This window comes from Tachypleus tridentatus, chromosome 12 (genome assembly GCF_004210375.1).
Source record: "Tachypleus tridentatus isolate NWPU-2018 chromosome 12, ASM421037v1, whole genome shotgun sequence".
NCBI lineage: Eukaryota > Metazoa > Arthropoda > Merostomata > Xiphosura > Limulidae > Tachypleus > Tachypleus tridentatus.
Genome location: NC_134836.1, coordinates 64871810 through 64894125, shown reverse-complemented (window position 1 = coordinate 64894125; position 22316 = coordinate 64871810). Strand labels below are relative to the sequence as shown.

The 22316-nt window shown below is 34.9% G+C and overlaps 1 pseudogene across 1 annotated transcript in view; it reads right to left on the bottom strand.

The window, feature by feature from the left end:
- The window catches only part of LOC143235645 (uncharacterized), an 88883-nt pseudogene that overhangs the window by 22572 nt on the left and 43995 nt on the right, over window positions 1-22316 (bottom strand). The window contains exons 18-25 of the transcript XR_013019345.1: window positions 17795-17825; window positions 14762-14922; window positions 12303-12471; window positions 11348-11524; window positions 5164-5312; window positions 4823-4898; window positions 2563-2765; window positions 2369-2432 (exon numbers count right to left, since the gene is read on the bottom strand). The product of XR_013019345.1 is annotated as an uncharacterized LOC143235645 (transcript). The remainder of the gene's footprint in view (window positions 1-2368; window positions 2433-2562; window positions 2766-4822; window positions 4899-5163; window positions 5313-11347; window positions 11525-12302; window positions 12472-14761; window positions 14923-17794; window positions 17826-22316) is intronic.

Here is a 22316-nt window from a genome sequence, read left to right as displayed (position 1 = left end):
TCCACTTTATCAATGAGGTCATTTTTATTTAGATGGATGAGAACTGGGTTGAGATCCCTTCTGTTTTCGACCACCTTTTTTTTCTTTATTTGAAAGTGGTCTATTGAACTCCATGGATCCTGCTATGGGTCAAGTTGACAGGTCTCTATTGTTGAAAGAAAATTTCAGTGACTGAGTGCATGAACAAATAATTGCCCTCAATCTTCAGCATGGAGAAAAAGATGGACCTGAGGAAATTTCCAAAGCTGGAACCAAAGGAAGTGGATCTGAGGAGCTGCTGAAAGGAATGGTGGGTACAGAGATGGGTGTTGATAAAGACTTGTCAACTTTATTAACCATGGAGGGCAAAAGACTTCACATAATTTGAAAACAACTCTCTCAGAGGCACGAAGAGATCTGTCTGCATTCTCACTGTAGCAATGGAATGGAGTGTAGCAAAATATGTCTGAGATGGAGTGAGGAACAATAATTTCCATGCTTCTGGATATGGGATACTGTTCAGTCTTTGTGAGTTGCACCTCTATCTCCTCCACCAACTTATGGCAAGATTGAAAACATGAGGGATGTGAACCACTACAGTTAACAAAGTGAGGTTCTAGTTCACACTCTTAAGCATCGTGGTATTTCCCACCACAACAAGCACATATTACAGAATCATAACATGATGTCTTTGACTGACCAAACCCCTGACACTGGAAACATATGAGAGGGTTGGGAATGTATGGCCGTACCTGAAAAAGATTACTGAAAAACAACCTTGCAAGGATAACTCTGTTGTACAGTCATCACTGCAGTCAGACTCAACACCTTGATTTCTCATTCTACATTCATTTTTTGAGAAATCCTCAGAGCAGATGTCTTCCTTTTATATTCGAAAGGGATTAGAGGGGCTTGCTAGCTCCCTCAAGTCAGTAAGAAAGTTATGTTCAGGAGACATTCTGGTGGAAGTATCTTCACCATTACACAAACTCCTCTTGAAATCAAAGGCCATTGGAGATATAACCACCGAGGTTACTCCCCATGCAACTTAGAATTCTTTCAGAGGAGTTATAGTTGAAAGGGATTTGAAAAACATTCTTGAGTCAGAGGATCCTTGCTGGTTTATCCAGCCAAAGCTTTTCTGCAGTGCGTCAAATTTCCACTTATAAAGATGGAATTATGCTGCCTTCCAATGTTGTGATTTTGATATTTGTATCTGCATGTTCACTTAGCAAGTACCCTTGAGGGGCATATCGCCAATGGCCTTTGATTTTCAAAGGAGTTTGGTATGCAATGGTGAAGATGTTTTTATCAAAATATCTCCTGAATATAACTTCCTCACTGACTTCAGCGAGCCACAAAGTTCCTCTAATCCCTTTTGAATAAGAAAGGAAGACATCTGCCCTGAAGATTTCTCAGACAATGAATGCAGGATGAGAAATCAAGGTGTTGAGTCTGACTGTGGTGATGACTGTACAACAGTCATCCTTACATGGTTGTTTTTCAATAACCTTTTTTTTCTATTTTTTCATTTTTATTTTCTCATGGATGGGATTTTTCATAATAAAGGCATTTCAGTGCATACTAACCCCATCTACCATGAAGTCCTAAGAGGAGATGCATTATAATGCCAAACAAGGACACTGCAGGAGGGTTTCATCAGCAGTACCCCTGAACACCAGCATCAGACACAATGTCCATGTCGAGAACATTCAACACTAGTACTTAGTTAAGCCTAGTCCAAATGGACCAGCCAACTGACCCTGGAATTCAAGGCCAAGTGGTGTGTTAGGGTTGGACCCCTCAACCACCAGGATCCTCTCTTTCCCTTCACAGGGTGGATGTTTAGATCCCAGAGGAGGTAAACTGAAAGTACAGAAGCTTCTCTGGGAGGTCTCCTAACCATATACAGGAATCCACCTTGAGGGATCATGTCTAGTGCAGATGAACTCTCAATTGCGAGTTACTGGTGAGAGAATACCCAATGTCATTAGAGAATTTGAAAATTAACTTATAATTCAAACAAAGAATATGATATAGTAATACATAAATATTCTTTAAACTATCATAAATAAACAGAATTTAAGTATTTTGTGACAAAAATGAGGGCTAGCTCATTGGTCTGTTGTTGAACATTTTCCTGCATTTTCTATTAGCATAAAAATAAAAAAGCCAAAATAATCATAACATTAATAACTCACAATAACCTAAACATTAAAAGTAACCTTCTATTTATGACAATTATTTTGTGAAATAATGAACATAAGAAATAATTAAAACATTGCTTAGGCTAATTCAAGACTCAGCATCATTTTAAGACAATGAAATAATACTTTAACAGTTGCCTTTAGCAGGTGCTAGGGAGTTCTGTGGTGATAAAATAACTTACCTTCAACTTCAAAAAGTGGTTCACTGTCTGTGTCTACATTAAGTCCAATTCCACCTCGCATTGTCTAAAACAATAAACATATTGAAGACTTCATAATGAGTGCCAATAAAGTCTTTTTGGTTGAAGCTGATTAAATAAACAAGTAAAAAAAACACAAGAATTTAGCTTTAACAATCATGAAGAATTTTACTCACTCCAGCCATTGTTGTTGAACTCTGCTGTGAAGCAGCTTTAGCCATTGTATCAAAAGCTCTTGAGATAGCAGTTGTTCCACCTGCTCTTCCATCTCCATTCTCACCAGCGTGACCATTGCTGACTGACTGGTTATGGTCAAGTTCTTCAGAACTTTGTCTCATTGCTTCCAAGGTAGTAACAACATTAGCTAGAGTACTAAGATCTGTTTTAAAGGTGAAAAAAGTTAAAAAACACACTTAATCAAAATAGGCCTACCTACATCAAAGCCATTTCATCAAATACATGACTGAGATATGTGGTTCTGAATGTCTGAAAAGCTAATAGTTTTGCCAATAATTTATCAAAGATTTAATGAAAAAAGTAAGATATTAAGCAATTACAGAAAATAAATCAATATTTTTGGGTAAAGAACAGAAATAAAAACCACTGGAAACCAAGCATGGTGTACAATTTAGCAATAAACAATACCATCTATTATATTATCAGTGGAACTGAACTAACTAAAACTATATCTATAGCTTAATATATATTTACATTTCAATGAATTATTAACTGGCAATGATGAATTCAGTCAAATCACAAAATTTGGAAGAATAATTAGTAAACTTTAAAGTAGAAATTTTTGGCAACCTTTCTAAATCTACTACTCAAAAAACAAGTTTTCTGTAGAAATATTAAAATGCTACAAGTTGTCATTATGAATCAGACACTGTTCACTAACATTAATTGCTACTTGTTTCAGTGGAAGTTTAAGCACAGTGGATATAGTAAGAGAGAGTACTTTAACCCTCTCACTACAGGTCTTCCTATGGTCACAGGTGAAAGGTCATATCATCACATTTGTACACTCATATTTAAATTTTTGTACTACTATTTTGTGAATTAATGCCAATATGTTTGGTATCAAATCACAGATCACAACTCAGATTTTAGTCTTATACATAAGCTCACTTCTTAATTTAAAAGTAAATATTAAAACAAAATCCCTAAATACAAGTTTTTATCTGTCACATAGTATGTTGAATACAGTACTGGTTCACATTAGATGTTTGTGATGTCAAAATAAAAGGTTTACAGTTTCTTACTAAAATTACTGATATTGAAAACTATATACATCCTATATTTATTATCTGCTGAAACACTGCTATATGTACTGAACAAACACGGGGGACCTATCCACTTCCCATTTTTTTTGGAAACACATACTTACTCACATTTACTTTTATCTACGATGTGTGTGAATAATCAATAGAAAGCTTAGAATGTCTCTCAAATGGCTTTCTCATAATTACTGAAGTATTTAGTATCAACCTCATTCTTTTAAATCTTGGATTTGAAAAGGTAGGGTGAAACTCTGGCGAGTTTGAAATTTATTTTTATAGACCAAAATACACCTTACTTACCAGGCTTAATAAATTAGAGTGGAATTATATGGTATTGAAATATTAATTTATGATTTTTGGTTATTCAACTGTTTATATAAAGCCTAGAAAAAAAAAAAGTTTCACATCCTTCAAGTGCAAATTTTGACAAGGCTTAGCAAACTTCAGCAAGCAAAAAATGATTATGAAGTTTGTATCCAGCAGAAATAATTGTTTTTTTATATATCTCTATTTACTGTTCTATGTTTTAAGAAAAATAACTGAAAGTTAATAACTTGTTTATTAATAGTAATAATGTATATACATAAGAGGAAATTTTGGGTTAAAAAATTGTTAACATTTATTTAAATATCTGATATTTTATGTATGAGAGCCTTGTTATGTTTATGAATAATGTGAAAAAAGTTTGTAAAGACAAGCATACATAATAAAAAATCATAGCATAATTTCCCTCATGGATACTTTTGTGGAACCCCATGGAAGCCCATAAAGGAAGGGTTAATGGACTGTAACTGCCTGTAGAATGAAAAAAGGGACATCTTGACTTTTATTATGAAGCCTTCCTCAGGTCAATGTCAATAAATACATCCACTTGACCTGAAGAAGGCCTTAATTTAGGAGCCAGATCATCATGTCCTTTTCCTGGTACATTAAAATTCTCAGACCTATTAATTGTTACAATTTTTGTAACATTTATTCTTGTTCTTATTTTATCTTTTAAAAGTACTTATAATGTTTCAAAATTAAAGAATGAATATAACTTTTCTGATTATTTTTCTGACAAAGAGACACAAAGCTGACTTTATATTTCTACGAGTATATTTTCTCTATCTACAAACATTGCAAGCAATTAAGGGAAAAAGAACAGGGTACTTACCAGCATTTATAGTGCTATGATTATACATGCAGATATCGTTTGACAATGGTTCTTGTCGTCCTCCTCTGCTGTTACCCTAACAAACACAATACATTTTCTAAAACACTACAGTCATGATTATTATTAGAATGAAATTTCTAAGATTAAAAATTAAAAATACTGTACTGCTACAACTCTCAATTTTTCTTTTCAACTGTTATTAACTTGTTCAACCTTTAGAGCTACCTTACCCAATCTCACATTTGAAGAAAATGTACCACTTCTAAATAGTAGATTATTATTCACTAGTAAGATAAATCACAATATTCATACAACACACAACAGTAGTAACAAGATAGTACTTTCTCTGATGAAACAGTTGGTACAGCAACACGAGGAGAACCATATAATTCGCTGTTCATATACATTTGTGAGCTTCCAGCTCCAGATAAAGAACTACTACTTTTATCCCGTCCTTCTTGTGTCCCTGGTTTACGTTCAGACTGAACACCTGCAAAAATTTGAAAACAAATTAATAAATATTGTCTTTTATTTATTTTTTTTACATAACAGAGCTTTTTGCCTTTCTTTTCCCCTTAGAAAATATTCTTTATGGAAGTCAAGATACAGAAAGTTGAATAAGCAAATCAACAAGTCATGTGATAATCACAACCAATATAAATGTGTTGTAAAGTAGGTTTTATAAAAACTACATGTTGACATTGTTTAGCATTGTTTTCAGGAAGGGTGGTATAACTCTTCCAAAACCAAAATATTCATACACTTACGTCATAAAGATGTTTTCTTTTCAGATTAGGGACTTAGAATTTGCAAAATGATGATATACTTTATACTTAATGAAATTTGGAAAGTGAAGGAATGGGAATCGTCATGGAGATTTAGCAACCATCCATAAAAAGACCTGTAACAAACCCACCCTAACCACAGTATGGAAAGTAAGGCATTTTGTAGCAGGTGAGAATCTACAAACTCAAAAGTATATGGCAAAAGGTGTTCACATGTTCCAGGCAACAGTATGTAACATAATGAAAAAGGATGTTTATCTGGAAAAGGACACAAATCATATGTACAGAAATTGCTTATACTATGGTTTTTATCAAATGTAGAAACCTATAGCAAGTATCTTTCTGGTGATGAAGCATAACTAATAACTAACAAATCTTGCTCAATTTTATATTAATCAACAGGTGAAGAAATTTGCAACCAAGTTAGAAATCATGAGAATGAAAGGTCAGGATGAACTCTACTTACTACAAGATTGATATTCTGGACCCTTTACACTACAGTGAAATATCACCTTTGTACAAGAAAGAGGCCAACACAATGACTGTACAAAGTTAAGACTTTCAGCAGTGCCTCATGTTCAACCTTAACAGACCTTGTGTAGATAGAGAATGAAACAAGTACTTGCTATTCCTATGAATTTCTGTGTGATTAGACTGTTGAAATAAACACTGAGAAACCACTGTTAATCTACATAAGATAGATTATGGGAATTTTATAAAGAGGAGTAGTGTGCTTTTGACACAAACAATAAGACAGAAGTTTTGCAATTAAAACTGTGCTGCATGGTTTTTGTTAAGATTTACTATAATCAGGTAGAGCATGACTAGCTATGATGGCATGGATTGTTAACAGCATAGTTAAGCTTCCAAATCATTTTAATATAACCTATATTTAATCCTCTGTATTTCATGTGAAAAAAATCTAAAACTCAGTTTGAATGTAATCTACTCTTGTAAAAATGTTTCCTTTGTATAACTGTCACAAAATTCCCAACAGATTAAATCACTAGACACACATTCTAGTGCTATAACCCAATATTCATGTCACTTAAAGAAATTCTATAAAATTCACTGACAAAACTTTTCACATAATAAAATGATTAAAAATTAGTAATAAAATCAGAGACCACTCGGAGGTTCCTCAAAAATTACATTTTACATCTTTAGTTTTGCTAATAAAAAAAATCTAGCATTTGGAAATTTTTCCTTTTGATGAAGTAAAATGACATTTGTATCAAAGATAAAATAATTCATCCACATCTGGACATGATGAGCTTAAGAAAGTGAATGTTATCAAACAGTAATACAGAAAAAAAATCATCATACAAAAATAGCCCCCTAACAATAGGAAAGTGACACAACTTCCATGAATAGTAATTCCCCTGAAGCAGTTCCACATGCAATAACTTCATTCTTAGATGCAGCAAGAAGAAAGTGCACTGGAAGTGGAGAAGTCAGATGTGAATGAGCGGGAAGATACCTACTGAATTTACATTTTCAGGTATAGAGATGTAAACTTCTGAGATAATACCTCACTTCTGTATATAGAATGGATAAAAATCCTACCTTTAACCAGTGAAGGAGCTGGTTCAAACTGAAACCTAGAGAAGCTCCCTCAAAAAGTGCCAAAAGGGAAAGCTCATGGAGCATGACAATGAATGGTAGGGTCTCCACAGAAGCACATTTTTGATAGACCACATCCTGCCTCGACCAAGATGTACCCTTTACCCAAAACGCAAAGTGTGAGAGGCAAATTAGCTTCATGTGTTGCAGGGATGGGCAAAAAAGAAAATAATCATTGGAACACTTTCACACAAGTGACTGGCAAGCCAATAGATGTACTGTGGTTAGGACACAATTGGATCGTATAAGGTACGTTTCCTTTCACTCAACTGGAAAGATTCAGGCTCCAGGAGAGTGGCAACCAGCTAACTGAGAGGTGAACTGCACTAGACTGACAGTGACACCACTGCCCTACTTCTCACTGTACTGTACTGAGCCCAATCAATAAGGAACTCTCCAGAGTCTATCACCCTAACAGTTAATAACTGGTAAGTGATATGGGCTTCCCATTTTCCACTTGCAGGCAGGAGGAAATTCTAGATGGAGAGATCCAGAGAATCATCTGGATCTCCAATGGATACGTGTCCAAAAGGTCTTTCACTGTAAATAGTGCAATTGATGACTTTAAAATCCTATTTTTAAAAACCCATATCTGGGTAATAACTTTTCTGGTTTCAGCTTTTTCCCCAATAGTCCACGAAATGATCCATTCTAGATCAGGCAATTGAGTAATTTTGCATACCACAAATATACCTCCAGTGATCTTATGGAACACTCCTCTCAACCCTGGGCATTGGTAGAGCCAGAGCAGATGGGTTGAGTGCTTTCTGTTACCCCTACATATTTTGGGAAGTAAGCATACCCTGGAAGGAAACATCATTACCTCACATGATCTTGTTAAATGGAAAGGGAGAGAAAAAAAATCAACCAATTTTAAAGGGGGGTAGGTTGAACGAAGAATGGGAACAAGAGGAAGACAAAATCTTGCAGAAGATAAAACAACTAGACAATGAGGATAATGAGCACTGAACAGGTGGAGAGCTGTTCACATGCTTATCTGAAGAACCTCATCCATGAGACAGTGAAAATGAAAGGAAGTAAATAAGACAGTCATTGAATGATACTACAAAATATAAAAGAGCCTCTAAACATCAATATTCAGGGAAAATACATTAACCAGGCGATTTGACAAAACTAACCAGCACAGAATGTGAAAGGTCCCTGGATGAAAAGGGGTATTTGGGTAGAAATAGACAATGGCTTTAAAAAAGAAAAGTCTGTACCAATTAGTATTAAACAGCCCAAACCCAACACTGGAACTAGTCAGAGTTTGAATAAGCACAGAGGTGAGGGGAAGAAGAAACAAAGACAGGGTAGAAGGAATGCTTACCTTTCCCAACACTCAAAGTCTTAGAAAGAAATGACCAGTTAGGGAATAGAAGTTAATGATTGCAATGAAAGAGTGGGAAAAAGCATCAAGAAAAAGCATAGGTATTTGAATGATGGTGAGTCAGAAAATGAAGTAATAAGTCTGATACAGAAGGTAACATACAGACCAAGCAGGTAACAAATCAAACAGGACACATGTAAGAGCATACATCACATTGAGAAAGTCATTGAAAAAGGAAGGAGAGGGATACTGGGTAGTGGAAGAGGGATCCAGATGCCAATAGGAGAGGCATAGGAAACCAAGGCTAGGATGGCTAAAGAAACACCACCAAGAAGAAATGACAAGGAGTGCCAAGTATAAAGACAAAGTCCAGTGGAAGAGCTGAAGGTGAGGATAGGGATACAGAAAAAGATCAATCTTAGCTGACAACCAGAGCCTAAGATAGAGGAACTGACAACCAGAAGAAAAGTTAAAAGTTTGGAGTTAAGAACACTAACAAAGGTATCTATAAGGGATGTGTTTGAGAGTAAACACAATGAAAAATCTTGGGGTGGTAAGACCACTCCACAAGCAGAATATGTTTAAGCAGAGAGAGGTGATCCAGCAACAGGTTCAAAGCTCTTCACACAAGACAAGCCATGAGATGAACATGATGGGAATGAGCCTAGAAGAGCAGGCACAATGCTAGAAAGCAAACAGTCCTTGAATGGGTATTACCTTAATGACTGGTATGAGAAGCAACCATGGAAATGTTGGAGTGAATCATGACCAATTGATCCATAAAAAGAAGTTTGAGCACATTGAGATGGAGTAGACTAATCTTCTGTGCCCAAATGCTGCTTGCAGTAGGTTGCTAAGCCTTATCAAATTTTGCATGTAGGGTATATAAAACAAAATGTTTAAGTTTTTATATGTGTATTTTGAAATAACAAAAAATCAAATTACTATATCAATGCCATAGAATTCCACTAACTAACTAAATTATATTTGGATCTAAAAAAATACTTTTTGAGCTCAACAATGTCTCACTTCACCACTTGGAATCTACCAAGTGGTAGATACTTTGCAGTGCCTCAGAAAATCAAATGGGTTGACATTCTGAATTTTTGACAGGTCATATATGTCACAGATAGATGTATGAGTGTGTAAGTATTTCTAAAGAGGTGGACAGGGCCACTGTGTTTGATTCACTAAATGTAACAATATTTCAGCAAATAGAAAAGACAGGAGGTTCTTATTTTTATATTCTAGCTTGTCAATATTAGTAACATGACTTTCTAATTAGTAAGAAACTACAGACTTTGACCTTCAGACATCACAAACATCTAATCCGAACAAAAGCTGCATTCAACATACCATTTGATACATAAAAAATCGATATTCAAGAATTTTGTTTTAATATTTACTGTTAAATTAAGAAATTAACTAATATACAATACTAAAATCTGAATTATGATCTATAATTTGATATCAAACTTACTGAATTAAAATCACAAAATAATAGTTCAATACAGCTTTGAATGCAAGTGTACAAATGTAATGACATGGCCTTTGCCAGTAACCATAGGAAGACCTGTCACCATAGGGTTAAGAGAGGCATTAAATAAAGGATGCAGATCTGCAATTGCAGAAGAAATGGAAATTCAATGGATCTAAAAAAGAGACACCACTGACATACAAGATCCCACTAAAACTTTTTCATATCACTACAACATACATGAATTGTTTGAAAATTAATACTGAGCATGTGCAGAAGACCAACAAATGCTTTGTCTATACATGTGAAGAAATGCTAAAACCAGACTGAAAGAGAGATAATGAATGAAATAAATACTCCCCAATGGTAAAAATGAATAAAATGTCAAGAAGATGAGTGAATTAGGACAAATAAATAACCACATCTGATATTCATTTTCATCTTACAAAAAACCTTAATAAAGGAACTTCTGTAAGATTATTACAGTTTCTATCATGAAATGAAGAATGTCCAAATAATGATTAAAGTGGGATCTAATACAAGTATCAATAAACAAAAACAAAACCTGAAGTAACATAAAACTTGCTTAAATGGCGCTTTTCTGAAAGAGGTTTGAAATTTCCTGATCCAAAAATTGAATCAAAAAAGGATTGAATGGAAAAGAATCTGAAAGAATTAAAAGTATAAAATTTGATACAAGAATCAAATTAAAACAACTTGATGACTCCAAGGACCTTATCCATCAGAACTAGGGCTGGATGAAAAAAACTCATTCCTCAGATAAAAATGGAAAAGGCTGCACAAAAGAACAAAGAGGAGAAAAAGGGCATTGAGCCCTCACAATGGAATCCATAGAACATTCACAGGACACTTGCAATACACTTGACAGTAATGTCTCAAATAAACTGGACAGAAAGTTGCTGCACTCCAAAATAAATACTGAAATAAAGATTCAAAACAACCAGAAATATGCAGTAAAAAAACCATGCAAGACATTAGTGGAAGTATTAACTGCAGAAGATGAACCATAAAAAAATATCACACAACTGGCAAAAATCTATATTGTGACAGAAAAGTAGAACATATGCAATATTACTTGATGCACGTGCAAGTCATCTGAGAGCTGTAGGTGATACAAGATATTCTAGGTATAAAGAACATTCACAATTTTTCTATCATATCTTGTGAACAATGACAATGAAAGGTCTACACTACCTCAAAGCACCTTGTTCATATTGCTCAATTATATTACATGCATGCAACTTTTATGAAAGTAATTAATTACAGATTATAAATCTAACAGTACTTACATTCAGCTCTCATACCCACAGCAAGACATTTCTGAAGACGGCAGAACTGACATCGACACGATAATGTTTTGTTACCTCGCAATCTCCATTACCGACAGTTGTACTGTATTTGACGGCGAATGCTTCTTTTAAAAAAACCTTTACACCCTTCACAGGTGATCACACCATAATGACGGCCTAAAACAACAAATCATTTGCTGATGAAAAACACAACATATTTACTAGAAGATGCCACTTTCCTAATAACAAACACAAATTATACAATTTCACCTTTATAGATAAAACAGGTTCTACTTCATCACAGATACAGCAGGTCTTATGTGATCCATCTTAACCACAGATGCAGTAAGATTTCTAACCTGACCACTCATAACCACACATACAGTAAGATTTCTAACCTGATCATTCTAACAACATATGCAGTAGGATTTCTAACCTGATCATTCATAACTACAGATACAGTAGGATTTCTAACCTGATCATTCATAACTACAGATACAGTAGGATTTCTAACCTGATCATTCATAACTACAGATACAGTAGGATTTCTAACCTGATCATTCATAACTACAGATACAGTAGGATTTCTAATCTGATCATTTGTAACCAGAGATACAGTAGGATTTCTAATCTGATCATTCGTAACCAGAGATACAGTAGGATTTCTAATCTGATCATTCGTAACCAGAGATACAGTAGGATTTCTAATCTTATCATTCGTAACCAGAGATACAGTAGGATTTCTAATCTTATCATTCGTAACCATAAATACAAAACTTTCATAGTCATGTATAAAGCATAATTTTCTACCAAATCACGGATATGCAGAATGCCTTACTTAACCAAAGATACATATGAATCTCTAATGTGATCTTTTAACATACAGCACAATATTCTACATAATTTTCTCTACTGATTAATATCATTAGATCTTTGACCTAACATACTTTCTTACCTGATCCTCTATCTCCACAGACGTAGCAAGTTTCCATGTTTCCCTCCGAGATAACTGCTTTAGATGTTTGATCACGAACATTCCAATCATTCACTTTCACTGCCCACTCAGTCACTCCAGGTAGGGCTAGCTGAATGCATGAATTGTCAGTTTGGTTGTTGAAACTTCCCTGAAAATACATCCTTTACATGCATCTACTAAATAGCAAGTTCACAATAATATCCAGATTCAGAGACAATGAAATACACATTTCTGAATGAACTGAAACACAATACGAATAACATTTGTAAGAGTGCCTACAACGTAATGTTCCAAGCTCAAACAGCAAACAGCTGCCTTCTCCTCATTAGTAGTATAGCTTATCATGTCAGTGTCACATGACCTTAAATTCTGAGCATCATTAATGCAGTGCAGTACTTGTTGTACATGTATCAACAGTTACCCATTCTCTCACCTTCCATGTAGCTTATTCACTTATGCCGGGATGTTCATCATGTCCAGTATATGATGAGTACTTGTTAGAGTAAAGCCAGTGTAACATGGCAATAGTCAAAATAATTGCACTAATCTGTGATAACATGAGATTAACAAGTGACATATTCCGTGGCCATCCCAGTTCAAGAAGGCAGATATAAGATACTGTCTTGAAAGGGGTCAAAATAATAGCACTAATCTATAATAATGAAAGAGTAACAAATGGTGTTACCTGGTTTTTAATAGCACTTTGCATTACATAATCTATCGTGTTTATAGCAGTACTTAACATGACTTATCTGCTTTACCTTGTTTATAGTACTTTTCATTACATGATTTACCTAAACAGGTGGTTAACAATACATGGAGCTCATCATTAATTAAGGAAAGCTATGCAGAGATTAACCACTTGACAAACAAGTACATTAAGAGTGCAAGATTTCTACTGCACCATTAAAACACCAGTGTATAAAATACTGTAAGCTATTAAAACACCAGTAAAAACTAAGTTTCTGAAAAATTAAGCAAGTGCTAAGTTACAAGAGAATATCTTGAATACACAATTTTCATTAATATGATAAATGTGTGTGTATTAAAGGGAAACTAGACTCAAACTGTCAGCAGGAAGAATGGCTCAAATATAAAAAAACATGTTAGCACTCAACTGAAATTTTATGTGAATTCATTAAAATAACACCTGTAGACATGGAGGAAGGAAGAACATTCAAGACAGCAAAAATATTAGTATAGATAAGTAGCTCATAATACATCATAAAAAAAAGATATCAAAATAGCACTGCATACATGTCAACAAGATAAACTAAACTGATAGAGAAAACTCAGAGAGAAAGTCCAGAGAAAAAGAAGTGAAATAGTGAAAGTAGCCAAACATGGACTGAAAAAGTGAGCTCAAGATAGAACTCATTAATTATACAACATGAAAAAAATTGGTGAAAAGACAGAGTCAAACTAGGTGTTCCTTCCCAACATGAAACTATAAAGTCATATGAGTGAAATTCAAGGATCCTGCCAAAATACTTGTAGCATGATGGACAAAATTAAAGGATTCTGCCAATACCTGCAGTCAATGAAGTGAGGTGCATAGTGATTTCGTTTTTAATGTGATATAGCTGAACGTGATGAATGTACTCACAGGTGCAACGAATATACACACAATTCTATAATGCTGGAGTTAAACACAAAAGATGTAATGTAACACACAAGTTGTACTCCCTTCAATATTTAATTAATTATTATTGCAGTTTTAATCAAATTATATTAAAATCTTTATACCTGTAATATAATTGCAAGCTGTTAGAGATGTTGCCCAAACAAATCATTTTTATATCATCTGAATGTTTGCTAAAACACTTGCTATCCTATTTTATTTTTCCAGTATTACAAAATTACCTAATTCACAACACTCCACTAGAAGCAGATCTATTCAAGTCGTGCATCCTCAACAAGTAATGCAAAGTTATACTGACCCCAAATAACGGCTAGTTTGGTAATATATTATGAAATTGTAGAGATTGTCAACTCATCTAATAATATAGAACAAAAACAATAAACAATGACCTCTACCAGCCTCACTTAGTTAATAAAATTACAGGGAAGAGGCTTTATCTAAAGAATTATACCTCATAATATTCTACAAAAGAATTGTTTGCAAGTTAAATGGCAATGGATAATAACAGCTGAACTATCAGCTTTTCAGTTACTCTCATTATGACACAGTATGTTTTGAACACCACACGTTTCATGTTGTTACAAGTGTATTATCATTACTAATTTTTTTTTGTTAAAGGCATATCTTCACTCCCAATTTTTAATTGTTACAGATAGCTTTTCATTCCTAACTTTTGGTTATTGTAGGTGTGCCTTTACACATGATGTCAATCAATCTAGTATTTTTCTGAAAAAAACAAACAAAAACATTGTCTCAAATTATTCATTTCCAGATAACAAAATAATCGACCCCTTACCGACGTTTCTCCAATTCCAGTAACCCTTCCAGGTAGCGTGTTTCTAGGCTGTGGTGCTTTATGGTTATTATTTGTTAGAAAGAACAGTAGCTGACTTGGCTCGGATGCTTGTTGATTATCTCTCACAGAATCACTATCTTCATTCACACTGTTGTTTTCTCCTAAAGGAATCAATTACAAGTTCTTCATGGACTATTTTCAATATCTTAAACTTGAAGCTATGCATTTCTTTTCAAAACATGAAAACAAGACTACTTATAGTACTGGATGACATCCAAAACCTGAAGTTACTTGTAAGTGAAACACAAGAAACAAAGTGTTAAGCAGACATTAATCTTAATAGATGACTCAAAAAGTAGTAAACATACCACAGAAAATTATTAATGAAAGCAAAGAAAATCTCACAGTAATACTGATAAAAAATTCAAAAACAAAAATGTTTAAATCTTTTAAAAAACAGATATTTTTTTCTTAAATCTAACAGTATTACCAAGATGCTCATAATACATTCTATCCTGAAAATAACTACATCTGAATAGGCTTTACATACAAAATGGTTTTGCAAATAGATAAAATGAGATTTCTAAACACATACAAAAATAAAGCAAAAGAAATTATTCACATGGCTGTATACATAACAAGTGGTATGAAAGATGTTCTATTGACTAAGTTGTGTAAAAACCATACACAAAACAATGACACTAGAATTAATATCACCAAACCTGGTTACTCGGTATTTCTATAAATCTATAAAAAGAACCTCTGGAACAATGATAACATTGTTCATAGCTATTTGTAACTCAAAAATTGAGAAGCTGTGTTTATGAGGCCCATGTAAGTTAAGAGAATTTGCAAAGTTTTGTCACAAACAGCTAACTTAGCCATCCTGTATGCATCACATTTTGTTTTTAAATTTAGGTATACCACTTTTGAAAAGTGTGAAAATGAAATTGATGATATTAATTTTGGAATTAAACAAAATGTAGTGAAAGTTGGGATGAACATTCATTTCATAATTGAAAAGCATGCTCAGAAATAACTGGCATTTCAATTAAAAACATTTCATTCAAAAGAAAATGCATGAATTCGACAAATATACAGATAAATGAAGTTAGAAAACAACCCTGTTTTGACTTGACTTGTTCCTTAGATAAAAAGAAAATTGACAATATTTAAAGTGACAACAATATTTGAAAAGTTTTGTTTGTTTTTTACTGAAATTAATAAGCAGTATGAAAACGTGAAATAATAACCCTTTACATTATTACAGATGCTATCTTTTGTTTTTAAATTAGAGTTTAACCTTTTAAAATTACAAATGTTAACCTTTTTCAAAGTTACAGATTTTGACTTTCTTATATTATTCTAGACCTTACTTTTCTTCTGTTATGTTTTATCCTTCTTGCATTATTACGAAATTTATCTTCTTAAATTATTACAATCTTATTTTTCTTTCATTATTACAGATTTTCTTCTTTGATTATAGATTTTAATCTTCTTTCATAATTACAGATTTCATCCTTCTTACATTATTAAACATGTTATAATTTTCCTACAATGGAAATGTATTTCCAATAAGTACTTACTACCTATGACATAAATAGCTATTCTCATTCAATGTTGCCCTCTTTATGCCAAATAAATTTTTACACATATCATATGCCTTATATTTCTCCTTCATTGGAATTGACTGATTCCAATGTGTCTCGTATGCAATCATCATGCCTGAACCCTTCATCAATAACAATGCAGCATACTCTCATTACACATACAACTTTCTCTATTCAATTCTTCCAAACTATCACTTCTAATTTTGGCAAAAGATGAAAGCAATGATTTTAAGTTGTAAGGAAGGATGGGAAGAGTGGGAGGAGGTAACTACTGAAGACACATTTTCAGTGAAGGAGTACTAACTTTAGGTACAGTACATTAGCTAAGATCACACGTTGAATAGGTAGATGGATGGTGCAAAGGAAAAAAAAAAATCCTTCAAAAGCATTTGCAATACACTCCCTATGATGAGACAGTCACAATCTAAGATCTAAGATGGAGAACAGCACCACTTCTGAAACAGGTATACTCTTCACCCATTGTAAAAAGATGTTGCATATATGGAAGGAAAACAGGACACATCCAACTGGGAGAGAACTATGGCCAGAAAGTAACAAGAACCCTGCAATGTTTATTGAACTCTACCAGAAATTTTATAAGTGGGTAGAATGTAAAGGATGTCCTTTGGTGTAAAGTGGCTATGACATGACAAATTGTACATAGCAAATCAAATACATCCAAAACCCGCGTCACTGGGAACCAACATTCACATGGGGGTACAATGGCTACCATACCATTGGACAGTCAACTACAATTCAAAACTTGGCCACCATGTTTTGAGTACAAAAGAGAATTATACTAGTGGTCAGTCAACTACAATCCAAAAACACAACCATCTAATGGAGGCAAGAAAGAGAATGATACCATCCAAACCTTAAATTCATGAGAACCAGAAGGAATCTAGTACTACCCAACATATGAACAAGGCACACGAATAAGATAAATTGATAGATTGATGTGTGTACCCAACATTTGGTATCGAAAAGAAGTCTGCATAACGTAAACCATTTTTCTGAAAAAGTGAATTTGACTAGAACCATTCCAAGAACATTAACATTCTCAGAATAACAAATATCAAGCAGCAGTAGAAAGGAGAGAATCATAACAATCTCCAATGACCTTCACCTTCACCCAAAACACTGATGGAATGTAAAACATGTGTAAGGAATTATGTTGACTGGTTCTACTCTAAATCAAAACACTGCCACTAGGAACCAACATGCATGTGAAAATAGGATAAGGAATCCCAATTGAAGGGGTGAATTACAGTTTTGACATCTCATTCCTATTTGTTGTTATGTTGTTTCATATTGAAGGATACCATGACATTTATCAAAACATCACCAACCCTACTCTCAACTGAATAGTTTTATAATAATTTCTATTTTTGTTTGCAGTTTGTTAACCCATTCAGAAAGATACCTCCATGGTCCACCACTCCAGCAGCCTGAAACTGGAAAGTGGTAAGAACTCTCAAACTCCACAAGAAGAAAAGGGGATAAAACAAGTCCATGCAAATAACAACACCTGAGGCAGTGCAATGGATAACCATGAAAATGATCATGAAACCTAATTTTAAAGCAACCATACCAATTTAGTCAATACAAGGCATGTCATGGATGGGCAGCTATTTTCTTCCTCTTTATCAGTGTAATTCATGAGTGAGAACAGTCTAGGATGGTCAAACTTTTGAAGCAATTCATTGCAAGGATAGATCAACAAATGATCTTGTGAAACATCCCACCTCTGCAGCATGTGTTGCATGGTCATGGAATTATAATATGCAAGTCAACGTGTCTTGACAGTGCAGGTTTGAACAGTTAAAAGAATTTTTGGTCAATAACTGCTCACTACAGAGTGGAATACAAATAATGAGGATTAATAAAAGGGAAAAGAGCCCCTTAAAAGGAAAAAATGAAGAAAAAAATAACTTACTGAATCAAATTCTTGCTGAACTCTGATATTCAAGAAGGGTTATAGGTGGAAGATGATAACTTGGAGAAAAAGAAAACATTGATCCAATGCAAATAGTGAGATGAACATACTGTATAGTCCACATGCCTGATTGAAGAAGTACCTCCAGAGGACATGGAAGATAAAATGCCAATGAAAACATAAGATATCAAATTGGGTGAGAAGACACTCGGAATAAAGTATGAGATGAAGCAATAAAGAGGAAGAAGCTAATCCCAATTGGCAAAGAAGAAAGGAAAAAAACTTGGACAGTTTGTTAAGGGAGAAAGAGAAGGAAATGGACACCATAGAAAGAAGCTGTCCAATCAATATAACAGAGTTGGGTGGTTGGTTTGGTGTTTTATGGCCCAAAGTAACTAGACTATCTGTGCAAAACACCTGGTAAAAAGTAAAAGTAAAATTAGTAAAATTCATAAAAAGGTAGGTAAAGTAAAACAAAACAAAGTTTAAAAAACATAAATAGCATTAAAACCAATTTTTACATTAGTCTACAGTGGTAAGAGAAAACCTACAGTAATACAAGTTGTAAAGGACTTTCTATAGCATAAATGTAATTATCATAACTTGAAAGGAAGAATAACAGGTAAACTCAAAAACCAAAATTAGTCACCTGAAGTTGACCTTTTCAGTCCTGGTTTCGAGTTATTTGACATTACAGCCATTTTCTAATTTCAAATCGAACTAGATGGACTTTGATTCATAAAAGTGAATCACATTAAAAAAGGTCTAATGTATAAATTAAAAAACTTAAATAGCATTATAAAGATAATTGGCCTTTAAAGAACTAAAAAAAATTTTCCAAGGTGGAGAGTGTCACCATCACCAATAACACTGTCTCACATTATGGATAAACCTTTGGACAGAACATGTTTAAAACGGTGCCGTCGTTGAGAGTCATAACGATGGCAAGACAAGTAAAATGTGGCTTATTGCGACCTGAGTGTTACACAGACAACACATTGGTGCATCAGTCCCACATAAAAGAAAATGATGAGTTGAAAAAAATGTAACCAATGCACAGTCTAGTTAGAACAATTACCTCTTTCCGATCCTTACGGAAGCAAGAAGGCCAAAGTCCAATATAAAAGCTTGTTTTCACGTTGCTCACTCTAAGTCGACTGCCAACTGGAATGGAGCCGAGCGTTGAATACAGGACCATAGTCCACATATGGAACAGGCACAGCAATGATAGTGCCAGATGCTTTGGTAAGGAATGAAGTTTTGAAGTATATAGTAAAGACAGCTGCAAATGGAAGAGGTGCAAAAAAGGTTTGTGAGACTCAAAGTTTAAGCTCTGAACTGGGGAAGTGCAGAAAGCCCCAGTGCAAAGACAAAGCCCTTGATAATAAATGGAGTACAGCATCTTTAAGGCTGAGGTCCTGACAGAGCCATAGACCAGTGCTCCATAGCCAAGTTTCGATTGAATAAGAGCATGATATATATTTAGCAAAGAACACTGATCCACTCCCCAAGTGGAGGAAGAGAGGACATGGAAGATGTTCAGTGCTCATGTATATTTGACCCATAGCTGCTTGATGTGTGGTATAAAGGTCAACTTATAGTAAAAGATAAGCTCCAAGAACTTCGTCCCAGGGACCACAAGCAGCACAACTTCACTGATATGGAGTTCAGGATCTGGTAAGTACCCTGTTGGTGGCAAAAGTGCATGCAAACAGTTTTAGAGAGAGAGAAGTTAAAGCCGTTTGCAGTGGTCCACTTCAGTGACCAATTGAGGGCAATCTGCAGCTGCCTTTCAATATACCTCATGTTCGATGACTGACATGAGATGTGAAAGTTGTCGACATAGAGCCTGTTTGCAACAGTAAGAGGGAGTTGTTCAGTGATGGCATTTATCTTTATACTGAAAAGTGTGACACTCAAAATACAGCCCTGAGAGACCTCAAGTACCTGTAAAAAGAATGGGAAAGTGTCGAACCCACACAAACTTGGAATCTCCTGTCCATTAAACAATTTTTAATATACATGGGTAAATGACCACGTAACCCATATATATGGAGGTCTCGCAAAATGCCATACCTCCATGTTGTATTGTAAGCATTCTCAATGTCAAAGAATATAGATACAAGATGTTGTCATTTGAGAAAGGCTTCTCTTACTGACGTTTCAAGTCAAATCAGGTAGTCCATAGTGGAGCACTTGTCAGAACCTACAAGAGAAGGTTGTTTGGTTTAAGAAAGCAAACAAGATGAGCATTAACCATCCTCTCTGAGGTCTTACAAAAACAGCTCATCAAAGCAATTGGACAGTAGTTTAAAGGAATCTAGGGAACTGTCCTAGACTTAATAAAAGGTAAGATAATAGCCTGGCATCAGGCATCAGGAAAAACTTTCTCCTGCCAGATCCAGTTAAAAACAATCAGAAGAATAGCAAGAGAAGCAGGAGATAGATGGCACAGCATTTTATAGTGTACATCATTGGGTCCGACTAATGTAGTGCCAAATCGATGAAGGGTCAGTTTGAGTTCCATGAGCATATAAGAAAATTATCGTCATAAAGACAATCAGCTCAAAAGGAAGGAGGTGATCACTCCGCCCAAGTCTTAATAGCTAAGAAGGTGAAGAAAGAAGCAGAAGTGTTACATACCTGGCAAAAGCTTTCATCTCAAGTATCTGTGATGTGCCGGTATCAGCTACTTCCTGGGCCTCAGAGAGCAGGATTGAGAGGGGGATAGAATGATATTGCCCACTGACCTTTTGAATCTTGTCCCATATCATTTTGGAAATGGTGGTAGATGATATGCTGGTTTTGAACTTAATCCAACATTCCTTCTAGCTTTTATGTCTTACCAACCAAACATGTACACAGGCCTGCTGGAAAGTGATGTAGTGTAAGAGTGTGGGATACCTACAAAATGTATCCCAGGCTCAGTTTTGAACCTTCCATGCCATGTGGCAGGCAAAATTCTACAACAGATGAGGACATTATGGAAAATGTGTCAAGGTTGAGAGTCGTAACGATGGCAAGAAAGTAAAATATGGCTTCAGTGATTTGAGTGTTACACAAACTACACACTGGTGCAACAGTTACAGACAAAAGAAAACAATAGATTAAAAACCTGTGACCAATGCCTAGACTAGTTATAACAACTTCCTCCTTCCGAACCTTACAGAAGCTAGATGGCCAAAGTTTAAAATAGGATTTTATTTGGAAAAGCTTGCAGTTGCATTGCTCATTCCAAGTAGACTGCCAGCTGGCACGGGAGCCAGGCATTGATTGAATACAGGAACATAGTCCATGTACGGAATAGACACAGTGGTGATAGTGCCAGAGCAGATAAATTTAGCTGCCATGTCTGCAAGTGCATTCCTGCGAATACCAACATGGCCTGGTATCCAGAAAAACTGGATAGAAGTAGATGTTAATGAAAAATGGGCCAGTCGGTTTTGAATATCAGCAAGAACAGGGTGTGAGACAAGGTGAAGTGATTCCAAGGCCAGCAGAGATCTAAGGGAGTCAGAATAAATAGTGCAGTCAGAGTACTGCTCAGCTGCATTCTGATCCAGGGCAAGAAATATGACGTACAGTTCAGCAGTGAATACAGAAGATGTAGAGGGGATTGTGCGTGCAACCACCAAACCACAACAAACCATGGCAGAGCCCACAGAGTCACCTGATTTTGAACCATCTGTATAAATTGGAATAGAAAGGTTGTTCAAAAGATGTTCAGTAAATAAAGGCGGTACTTCCAATCAAAGGTATCTGCCTTTTCAGATCACTTAAAGAAAGATCACATTTGGAAACTGTAATAAGCCATGGGAGGATGAGCTGACCATTGGATTCTGCAATGTTATCCAAGGACAGACCCATTCATCCAATTGTGCCTGGATGTAAAGGCCAAAAGACAGATCATCTGTTTTGAAAAAGTAAGGCCCACTGAGAAAGGAAAACACATCCCCATGTGGGATGCTTTGGAAAGGAGCAAGTTTTGAAGAATACAGTAAAGAAGACA